The 9,574-nt window shown below is 44.7% G+C and overlaps 1 long non-coding RNA gene and 1 pseudogene across 1 annotated transcript in view; both read right to left on the bottom strand.

Annotated features, from left to right (window-relative positions):
• Nucleotides 1-862: 862 nt before the first annotated feature.
• The window catches only part of LOC128116246 (uncharacterized), a 30,678-nt gene continuing 21,966 nt past the window's right edge, over nucleotides 863-9,574 (bottom strand). The window contains exon 3 of the long non-coding RNA XR_008220420.1: nucleotides 863-1,334. This is a non-coding gene — a long non-coding RNA (uncharacterized LOC128116246). The remainder of the gene's footprint in view (nucleotides 1,335-9,574) is intronic.
• Nucleotides 5,730-6,324, bottom strand: LOC128116245 (ras-related protein Rab-1B-like; annotated as a pseudogene).

Below are 9,574 nucleotides of genomic sequence, written 5' to 3'. Positions count from 1 at the left end.
GGGAAGGCAATTATTCTTGGTAGCTGTTAGCCATTAGAAATCATCAACCCTTGCCTTACATGGATATTATAGCTGTGGAGGGATTTATTAATCCCATGCTTCTTGCTTTTACTCTTTGGTTCAATGTTTCCCTCAGTTAAAGGAAGTAGTTGCCAGATTGGTTGGGGTTGTTAATATTTAGTCAGAACAGATGAGGAAAATCCCAAGCTAAGGAATAAGAGCAAAGAGGAGCTGTACCAGCCAGAGAGGCAGGGAAAACAGAGTGAATGAGGAGCAGAGAAGGGGAAGAGAGAGGAGGTGCTTACAAAAGATGCTGCAGGGTCTGGCATGAGAGAGACAAGCAGACTATGAAGGAAAGGGGACTCAAAGCAAAAAGACTGTGAAAGGCTGATGGACGTGTATTGAAATTGGAGGCCTGTGCAGGTTCCAAGAGACACTAGAGAAACTTGGTGACATTTGGTGGCTGCACCGAGCTTCTTAAACTGACTTTACACAGGAACCTGACCACACTGGGACACCAGTTAGACTCAATTCACAATCCAATTTATCTCTCTTTTCTGTAGAAAATAAGACCTTAAAAAGTAAAATTTAATTGTCAATTAATGTTTAGGGAGATGTATTTCTCTTATGTCCGATCCATCAATATTCATTCAATTTGAGTAGTGGAGAAGAAAAAAAAATATGACCATGACATAATTTGGGGGGAAGATTTACTTACTTATTTATTTTATTGAAAATAGATTCTTCTCTCACATATTACATCCCAACCACAGTTTCCCCTCCTCCCATGCCTCCTACCCACCCCCATCTCCCCTAGCCCCCACCCACTGCCCCTCCATTTTCCTCCAGAAAAGAGCAGGCCTCCAAGCAACAACAACCGAGCACAACAAAACAAAATACAATAAGACAAGGCAAAAGCCCTCACATCGAAGTTGGACGAGGCAACCCAGCAGGAGGGGGAAAAAGTCACAAGAGCAGGCAAAAGAGTCATAGAAACAGCCTCTCCCACTCTGACAAGTCCCACAAAAACGCCAGGCTAACAGCCCTAACGTGTACACAGAGGACCCGGTGCAGACGCATGCAGACATTGGTTGGCCGCTTCCTCAGGTTCTGCACCACCCTTGCCCCAACGCATCTTTCAAGCAGAGTAGATTGTAGGTCAAAGGATTTGTGGCTGGGTTGATGTCCAGGCTTCTCTTTCCATAGCCTGTAGAGTACCTTCTTGCACCAAAGAGACTAGAATGTAGGGGTGAAGGCTCCATGCAGGCACCAGCTTGACCTCTTTCTGTGTTCAATGAGCTGTGTTGATACTGTCCTTGGCAATGGGGCCCCCACTGCAAGATATAATTTTTTCTTTTAGATTTTCAAGACAAGGTTTCTCTGTGTAACAGTCCTAGCTGTCCTGGAACTTACTTTGTAGACCCAGCTGGCCTCAAATTTACAGAGATTCAACTGCCTCTGCCTCCCTAGTACTAGGATTAAATGTACCACCATAGCCCATAATAAATAACATAAATTTTTAAAATCTTCATTAGAATCAAACTGTCCACAAGCACAGTTGAAGATGGGGGAGATTACTGGGAGGAGCCTTAGCCAAGCAGACATTTTGTGAGTGATTGAGTCAGAGTTCAAATCTAGATCCGTGATTGTGGTTCTAACTCCATTCCAAGTACATGGAGGCAAGTGTCGTGAACTGGGAGCGGAAGAGCGCTAATGAGGGGTCAGGAACCACTATCCTTCTGTGTATAGTTTCCTTTTGTCTCCATGGACCATGACAGTGAACATTCCATGCAGAGAGCTAGACAAATGACCATTCATTGAATGTTTGAATGAGAAAGTGAGTAAGACAAAGAACCTAGAAATCAAAAGGAGAAACAGAGAATGTGAAGGGGAAGAAAAGACAGACAGAAAAGGGAATGATGGTAGGGAGAGATGGGAAGGAGAGACTCAAGGAGAATCAGAGAAGAGAGAGAGGAGGAGGAGGGGAGAAAGACACAGGGATGGAGGCATCAGAGAAGGACAGGGCAGGAGCAATCAGGTGGAAAGCTTCAGGACATGTGCCAAGGGAGGGAGCTGAGGGAGAGTTCCAGCCAATGGGAAAACAAGTGACAAGAACAGTGGTCCCTGTCCTGCAGCCAGGGCAGTCAACTCAGGCTGGCTTCAGTGTAAAGATGGTATACAATGGGTTCACAGATAGGAGTCCCTCATCACAATGGCATGGAGTTAGTCATGTAAATGTTGGAGAATATACTAAATATGACCGATGTCCTCCAGTCTAAGTATAATGGTCCTTCTATGCTGCACATTCACTGCAGAGGCACCTCTATACCATTGTCCCCTGTGACCCCCCTGGCCACTCTCTTCACTTCCTCTGCCCAAGCTCAATTAAGCCTACAAATTCCATTTCCCCAGTGTCACTTCCCACCGGCCCTGGTCCTTCTTCATGCAGTCTCCTCCACACAAGATGGAGAAGTTACACTTCAGAGACCAAAGAGGGGGGCACCTGGTGACCATAAAAGGGAGAGCCTGCAGCTACCACTGAAAAGCAAAGGCTGTGATCAACTCAGGACAGATCTGTCACACATCAGCACAAAGAGCATTCTGGAGGTGGGACAGAGGTTCTTTCCATCTGAGTTCCTTCAGAAGAGGTTATGAAATCAGCTTAGTGCTGAGGATTGGCAAGGCCAATGCTAAATGCAGGTTGCCTGTGACAACAAAGTGGTCCTGAATGCATGAGTGAAGAGCTAGCCTCTAAATGAAATCTGTGTGGAGGTACTGATGGGAGAGACAGAGGAGGGCAAGCCCACCACAGCCTGTCCAAGTTCTGAAGGCAAGCTCCCCACACAAGACCACTAGAGAGGTTCATTATTCCAAGGCTACTCAACAAACCAATAACCTCCACTTATACTGATGTGTGCCTGAAAGATGCCTTATTTCAGATATTCATTCATTCATTCATTATTCATCAATGGTTCTGTAAGTCCTGTTAGGCACTTCATGAGGAATGGTGAAAACAGACCCATAGAAAAAGCTTTTACTCAGGAAGACAGGGGCTAGATGAAGGGGCAACCCAATTTCTAAGTATGAAGTATTCTACTATATGGTATATTATTAATAATATTATATAATATATTATTTTATGAAGCAATTATATTAAGTAATATGTTATTATATACTATATTACTATAAAAATAGTATATCATATTATTGTATAGTATATTGCTCCATAATATATTATCATATTAAATATTATATTCTATATTACATAATGCATTAAATATGCTATGCCATACTGAACTGCACTGTATTGCATTATATTCCTTTATTTATTCATCACATATTTATGTGTCATGTGTTCTTCTAAGCTTTTTTTTTATATTGCAGGTTGTTCTAGAGAGTTTTATGTCAATTTGTCATCACCTAAAGTCATCTGAGAGGAGGGAACCTCAATTAAGAAATGCCTCCATATAATCAAGCTGTATACAAGCCTGGAAGGCATTTTCTTAGTTAATGATTGATGGGGGAGTGCCCAGCCCATTGTGGGTGACACCATCCTTGAACTGGAGGTCCTGGGTTCTGTTGGAAAGCAGGCTGGGGAAGAGAGGGAGCAAGCAGTAAGCGGTCCCCTTTCATTGCCTGTGCATCAGCTCCTGCCTCCAGGTTCCTACGCTGCCTGAGTTCCTTTCTGACTCCCTTCAAGGGTGACTACAATGTGGAAGTGGAAACCCAAAAAAAAACCTTTCCTCCCCACCTTACTTTGATCATGGTGTTTCACCACAGCAACAGTAAACCTAATTAGGACCCAGGTCCTTGGTGTACATATTAGGGCTTAGGGTTTTGTATTTTTAGAGGATTCCTGTGTGTGTGAACACCTGTGTCTCTGCATCTATGTGGCATTTCCTGGACCTTTTCTTTGTCTTTTTCCTTCTTTGGTCTTTCTGTCCTATTCTGATTTGTTTGTTTCTGCTTTATCTTATTTTATTTTTAGTCCCCAAATGACTCTTTGTTTTCTAAGGAAAGACAGAAGCCTCACAATGCCAGGCTCTTGATCATAGACTTCCCAGCTTCCAAATCTGTAGGGAAACCAACTCCCATTCCCTATAAGTCACCCAGCCTGCTATTCTACTTCAGGGACACAAAGCAAGGGTCCACAGCAAATAAGTGGTCATAGCAACTCTTCAATCTTCGTGACCTGATTCTCTAGTTACCACTAACTGGCTCCGAATCTAGTGTCCCCTCCCACCATATGCTGTGTGAAGCAGTCGGGTGGGTTCTTCTCTCAGAGCCTCAGACAGAATGTAGGCCTGACTGGATGATTGTCAGTGTCAAAAGATCATAGCCTGAAGTACTGTGTAAACTGTGAACTGATAAGCATATGAATGGCATTGTCAATGTCAAGCTTATCAGTGGGGTTCAGAGTGCAAATGCCTCATTGGAGGGAGAAGAGTTCAGTGACAGTTGTCACAAGAGGCTCTATGAAAACTTTGGGAGCTAAATGAGGACTGGTAGTGGCAGGTGTCTCACTACACCATGTGAGGGAAATTCCAGCATTATTCAGAACATTCTTTTTTATTTTTATTTTTATTTTTGTCCTTGCAAAAATCCTTGGCTTATCCAAGGGCCAGTGGAAATTTATTTTTTTTCAGCCTTTTCCATCATTCCTCAAGGGGCTTTTCCTTGCGAAATGCCTGACATGACACCAGCGGGGGAACCTGGGAGAAGAGGCTCCCACCTAGAGGGGCAGCCCAAAGATTTAAATACACACTGGAAGGGAGGGAAGGATGTAGGTAAGAATGGCAAAAAGACAGCATGAAGGATATGGCTTCTTAGGGAAAGACCAAAGGTTTTCTGCAGAAAGCTGTGTCAGAGGGTGGGGGCCTGGATTCTGAGTGGGGAGGGGCAAAGAGTCCCATAACCCCAAGTGGCCCCCACACTCCCCAGAGAAGTAGGTCTGGCCCCCTCAGGCTCTGAGGAATGGAGGGAGAACAAGCCAGACGTGCTGCATCAAGCAAAGAGAAGGGCTACTGGCAGAGAGAGGGTTAAGGCTGGAGTCCGGCCTTTGGCAAGGTGGGCCTTCTGCCTCCACCTTTCTCAGGGATAAAGGGGCTCTGTGGGCAGGTAGAACATGGGCCTGGCTCTGGCAGGGCAGGGGAGGCAGATGCAGTCTCCCTCTGCACTTGAGACACTGCCCGCCACCTACCCTAGTTGTGCTCAAGACCCAGCAGCAGCTGAGTGTGGGAGCGGTAGAGGGAGGCAAGGGTAAGGAAAAGGTGGGCTCTGACAGACCCCTCCCCTGTCCTGAGGACCGATACAAGACCCTGGATCTGAGGCTCTGGATCCCCTGGCCACTGCCTGCAACCAGAGGCAGGGAGGCCCTCAGCTATTGGGAAGGAAGAAAGGAAAAGAGAAACCCACTGCAGCATGCATGGGGGTGAGCGACAGACACCGGAGCCCTCATTGCAAAGAAAGGTGCATAGTGGGCATCTTTTCAAGGTACCTAGAGGCAGCAGCAGAGCAGTCCCGTGTCCACCCAAGCCACAATCCTGCATGTCCTCCATGAGTGCCCTGACAGGACTGGGACTCAGAACAGAAGGCAGATGGGCCAGAGGAAGATGGGGAGCCCAGGACACCCCAAAGCCACAGACTCAAATGCCCTAGGAGAGGAAGGCACTTCCTGACCCCTCCAGGGGCATCATCTGGAGAAGGTATCCCTTCCCGAAGTGCCTCTCCTAGCAACAGCCACCACTAGCTGGCTTCACAGGGGTGCTGTCGATCTTCAGATGGGGCCGTTCACCCCCAGAAGCTGTTCCTGGCCCCATCTGCTTTTTGATCTCTGCAGTCATCGTCATGAATGCTTGCTCAACATTGGTGACATTCTTGGCACCCATCTCCAGGAAGAGGACACCCAGAGCGTCTGCAAATTCCTTGGCTGTGGTGTTGTCCACGACCTTCTTGGTGGTGAGATCACTTTTGGTGCCTACCAGGAGTTTATTGACGTTCTCACTGGCATAGCGATCTGTCTCCACTGTTTCACGTTAGCGTAGGATTCCTGGTCAGTGACGTCATACACCACGATGATGCCATGAGCGCCCCTCCTTCCCCCCCCCCCAGTAGCTGGAAGTGATGGTCCGGAACCGTACCTGACCAGCCGTGTCCCAAATATGAAGTTTGGCTCAATGGTTCGAATCTTGAAGTCCACCCCAATAGTGCTGATATAGCTCTCTGTGTACGTGTCATTAGCAAACCACAGGAGCAGGCAGACTTGCCCATGCCCGAGTCGCCAATCAAAAGCAGCTTGAACAGGCAGTCATACTCAGGGTTCATGGCGGCAGCGGTTGCCCACTGGGTCGCTCCCAGTTGGCTCTGCTGCACCTCCCCAAACATTCTTGTTCTTATAAATGGGATCAGCATTATGGCCCATACTATACTGCCTATTGGAATGGAAAATTCCCAAAGTAGAACTCAAAATGCTTAATAGCGTGCCCTGTAGCCCTTCATTCACCCCTCATTTCTACATGGCTGCAGCCTGAGTCTGGATGTCCCCAAGGACCCATACATTAAAGGTTTGCTCTCTGGCTTGCCACTATTGAAAAGTAGTTAAATGTTTCAGAACTGGGGGCTACTGGGAGTCCTTCGCATCCTTGAGAGGAGTTGTGGGGTTTCAATCTCACTCTACCTTTTGCATTCTGTTGCTTTGTTCCACTCACACTTCGGCCACAGGGGAGACTTCCTTCCACACAGGCTCACAGTGACAGACAGCTGATCCTGGACTGATGTTTCTGAAACCATGAACCCAAATGAACCTTTTCTCTTTAGAAGTTAATTTTATCACAGATTTAATTCACTCACAGGAAGCTAGCACATATACCTTTCCTTCTTTCTGTGGGTTGTGGAGGAAGCTGGATCCTTTAATATCTGTCATTGCAAACTGAACACAAAACAAGAAGACCCTTGGGCCTACTTGTTGCCTGAATTATCTTTAATCTGTCACTGAATGAACTTCTCACTGACAAGGATCAAGTAGGTGTTCATACAAGGTTGGGAGGGGGCAGGCAGGAATAACAATAAAACACAACTGAAGGACCCATCTCGGTGCGGCAGCATGTAAGTATATATAAACTTAACAATATAAACACAAGAAAACATGGCTCTTTGTCCATCATAGGGTAGTGGTGGTGACATGTCTCATAATTGCTGTTCAAGTCCAACCATGTCTTCAGTGCATGCTTGTCAAAGCATACCAAAAATTGGGTATCTAGCCTGGTACAGGCATTCATTCCTTCATTCAGAAGCAGGCCTTCAGCATGACTCTTCTCTGATCCACTGCTAAGAGTCCACTACACGCAGTTACATTCAGTCTTCCAACTGCTACTGAGAGTGAGAGCCATCCTTGTCTGGGTATTGCATATCAGAAAACGGAGGGCCACAGGTGCAAACACAGCATCCAAAGTCCCTGCCTGAAGATTCAAACCCAGGCCACCAATTACTGATTCTCTGCTTTGTTTGATTCCTGTTCTGTGCTGAAAATCAAACAGCTGCCACTCTGTATGGTCTGTGAATTGAAACATGCAAAATTGTTGAGGCTCTTATCCTATGGTCTCCCAGAGAAACCTATGTGAAATCAAAATGAAATTGTTAATATTATTGACTTTCCCAGGGTCTGTAAGTTCCTTGTAATCCAGGGACCAGGCCTTATTCAGCTTTCTACCTTAGTGCCTTTTTCCTGACTGTCAGTTGAAAAACACAAGTTAATAATTAAATATAGAGGTTGGATTTGGTATAGCCGGTCAAAAGTACTAAACATACAAAAATCTAGACTCTAGGCACAGGAAACTAGAAAAGGGTGACCCAGGACCTTTTGAATGATTAACACTCCTCCATCTTTTGTAATTTCATTATATAAATCTAATATAAATGAATTAATAATATAGTAACAGTAGAATTATTTTATCATGCTATTTTACATCCATGGTGATGTGTGTCTCACTTTTTGTCTAACTACTAGAATCCATCCCAAGGTACCTCCATGTGCTAAAATATAGAAGCATTGCCTTTGACACGGCTCTTGGGGGCTCTGTCAAGTCTGAGACACATCTCCCATGTTGTGAGAGGTATGCCAAAGGAAAGAAATAATTATGCTTGGAAGCAAAGGAAGGCTGCATGTCTTATTAATAGCTGAGATAAATTGTGTATACCATTGCAGTTCAGTTGATAATGATTCGTCAAACTTTGTTACTAACATCTTAAAAAGCTGATATGAGTCATGGAGAGCTATTTTGCACAAGATTTGTCACCTTGATCAGAAGGGGAAATGAATTACTAAATATAAAATGCCATTCTGCTGTGATTCATCGCTCTTTCAAGCTGACAGATGTCATAAAGAAATGCAATCTTTTCTCTCTCTCTAAAAAACGCAGTAAAGGGTTAGTTCCTTCATCCCTTATCAGCTGAGGAGGGATCAGAGGATTGCCTGAGAGTGAAGTACAAGGAATCACTGTGTCATCTCTGCTTCCTGACAATGTTCACTTTGGGAAAGAGGCCATAATCTACATGCACAGTTTCCAAGAAAATGACAGCTCCCAGATGTCATTATCCTCACCTTAGGATGCTACGAATGGCTGTTTCCTTCCCACAAGACACAACAACTATATTAGAAAACTGGAACATATCGCAATCTCTGTCCACCTGACAGTGAACTTCTTACACAATCACAGCATATACAGATTACCTTCTATTTACCTAAGAGTTCTGATTGACTTTGTGCAAATCTCAAGGTATCCCTCAAGATCTCTTGGGTGAGAGATGTAGAGGTATGAATGTGAAGCTCAAAAAGTGGCGAGCAATTAGTCAGAAAACCAGAATATGAAGATTCATTCTTAGTGTGTGCACTCTGGGCAAACAGTGAGCAGAATGCATTGAGAAACTTACTGCTCCAAGGGAGTTATAGCCCCAGGAGTCTCTGGTGACAAAGAAACTGGTAACTAGGTATTTATGACAGGTGCATCATAATCCAGGACCAGGTATAAAGTTTTAGCTTTTCTACTTACTAATAGCCCAGCCTAGACATTAAACTATTGCAAGGCTCTGATGTGTGTGTGTGTGTGTGTGTGTGTGTGTGTGTGTGTGTGTGTGTGTGTGTGTGTGTGTGTTTCATTCATGGTATTTTTCCTAAAAGATTCTTTTACCTTGTTCATTCAACAGAAAAGAACTCAGTATGTCCTATTTAACATTATCACTATGAATAAAAAATATGCAAAGAATTTTGCATGATGCTATTTCATTAGAAAATACTACAGTAAAGTTTGTATAAATGGCACCAAAACCCCTTAAGGACTGTGCCCTCCAGTTCAAACTGCCCTCCATGTACATGTTTTCTCAACCACATAGTTTCTACCATGAGAAACTGGAGCATTAGATCCATAAAGACATTAACTGGGGAACAAACCTTCCAGGACTTTCCATTTGCCGGTCTCTGTTTATGAACATCTTAGTCTCTGTGACATCACTCTCCTGGGTAGATTCACAACTCCGGCATCCTTTTCCTCCTCCTGCATTTGTCTGTCTCACTCACCCC

Source organism: Peromyscus californicus, unplaced genomic scaffold (assembly GCF_007827085.1).
Source record: "Peromyscus californicus insignis strain IS unplaced genomic scaffold, ASM782708v3 Scaffold_20__1_contigs__length_68692818, whole genome shotgun sequence".
Lineage (NCBI taxonomy): Eukaryota > Metazoa > Chordata > Mammalia > Rodentia > Cricetidae > Peromyscus > Peromyscus californicus.
The sequence above is the reverse complement of the archived record's forward strand: the minus strand, read 5'-3'. Positions and strand labels throughout refer to the sequence as shown.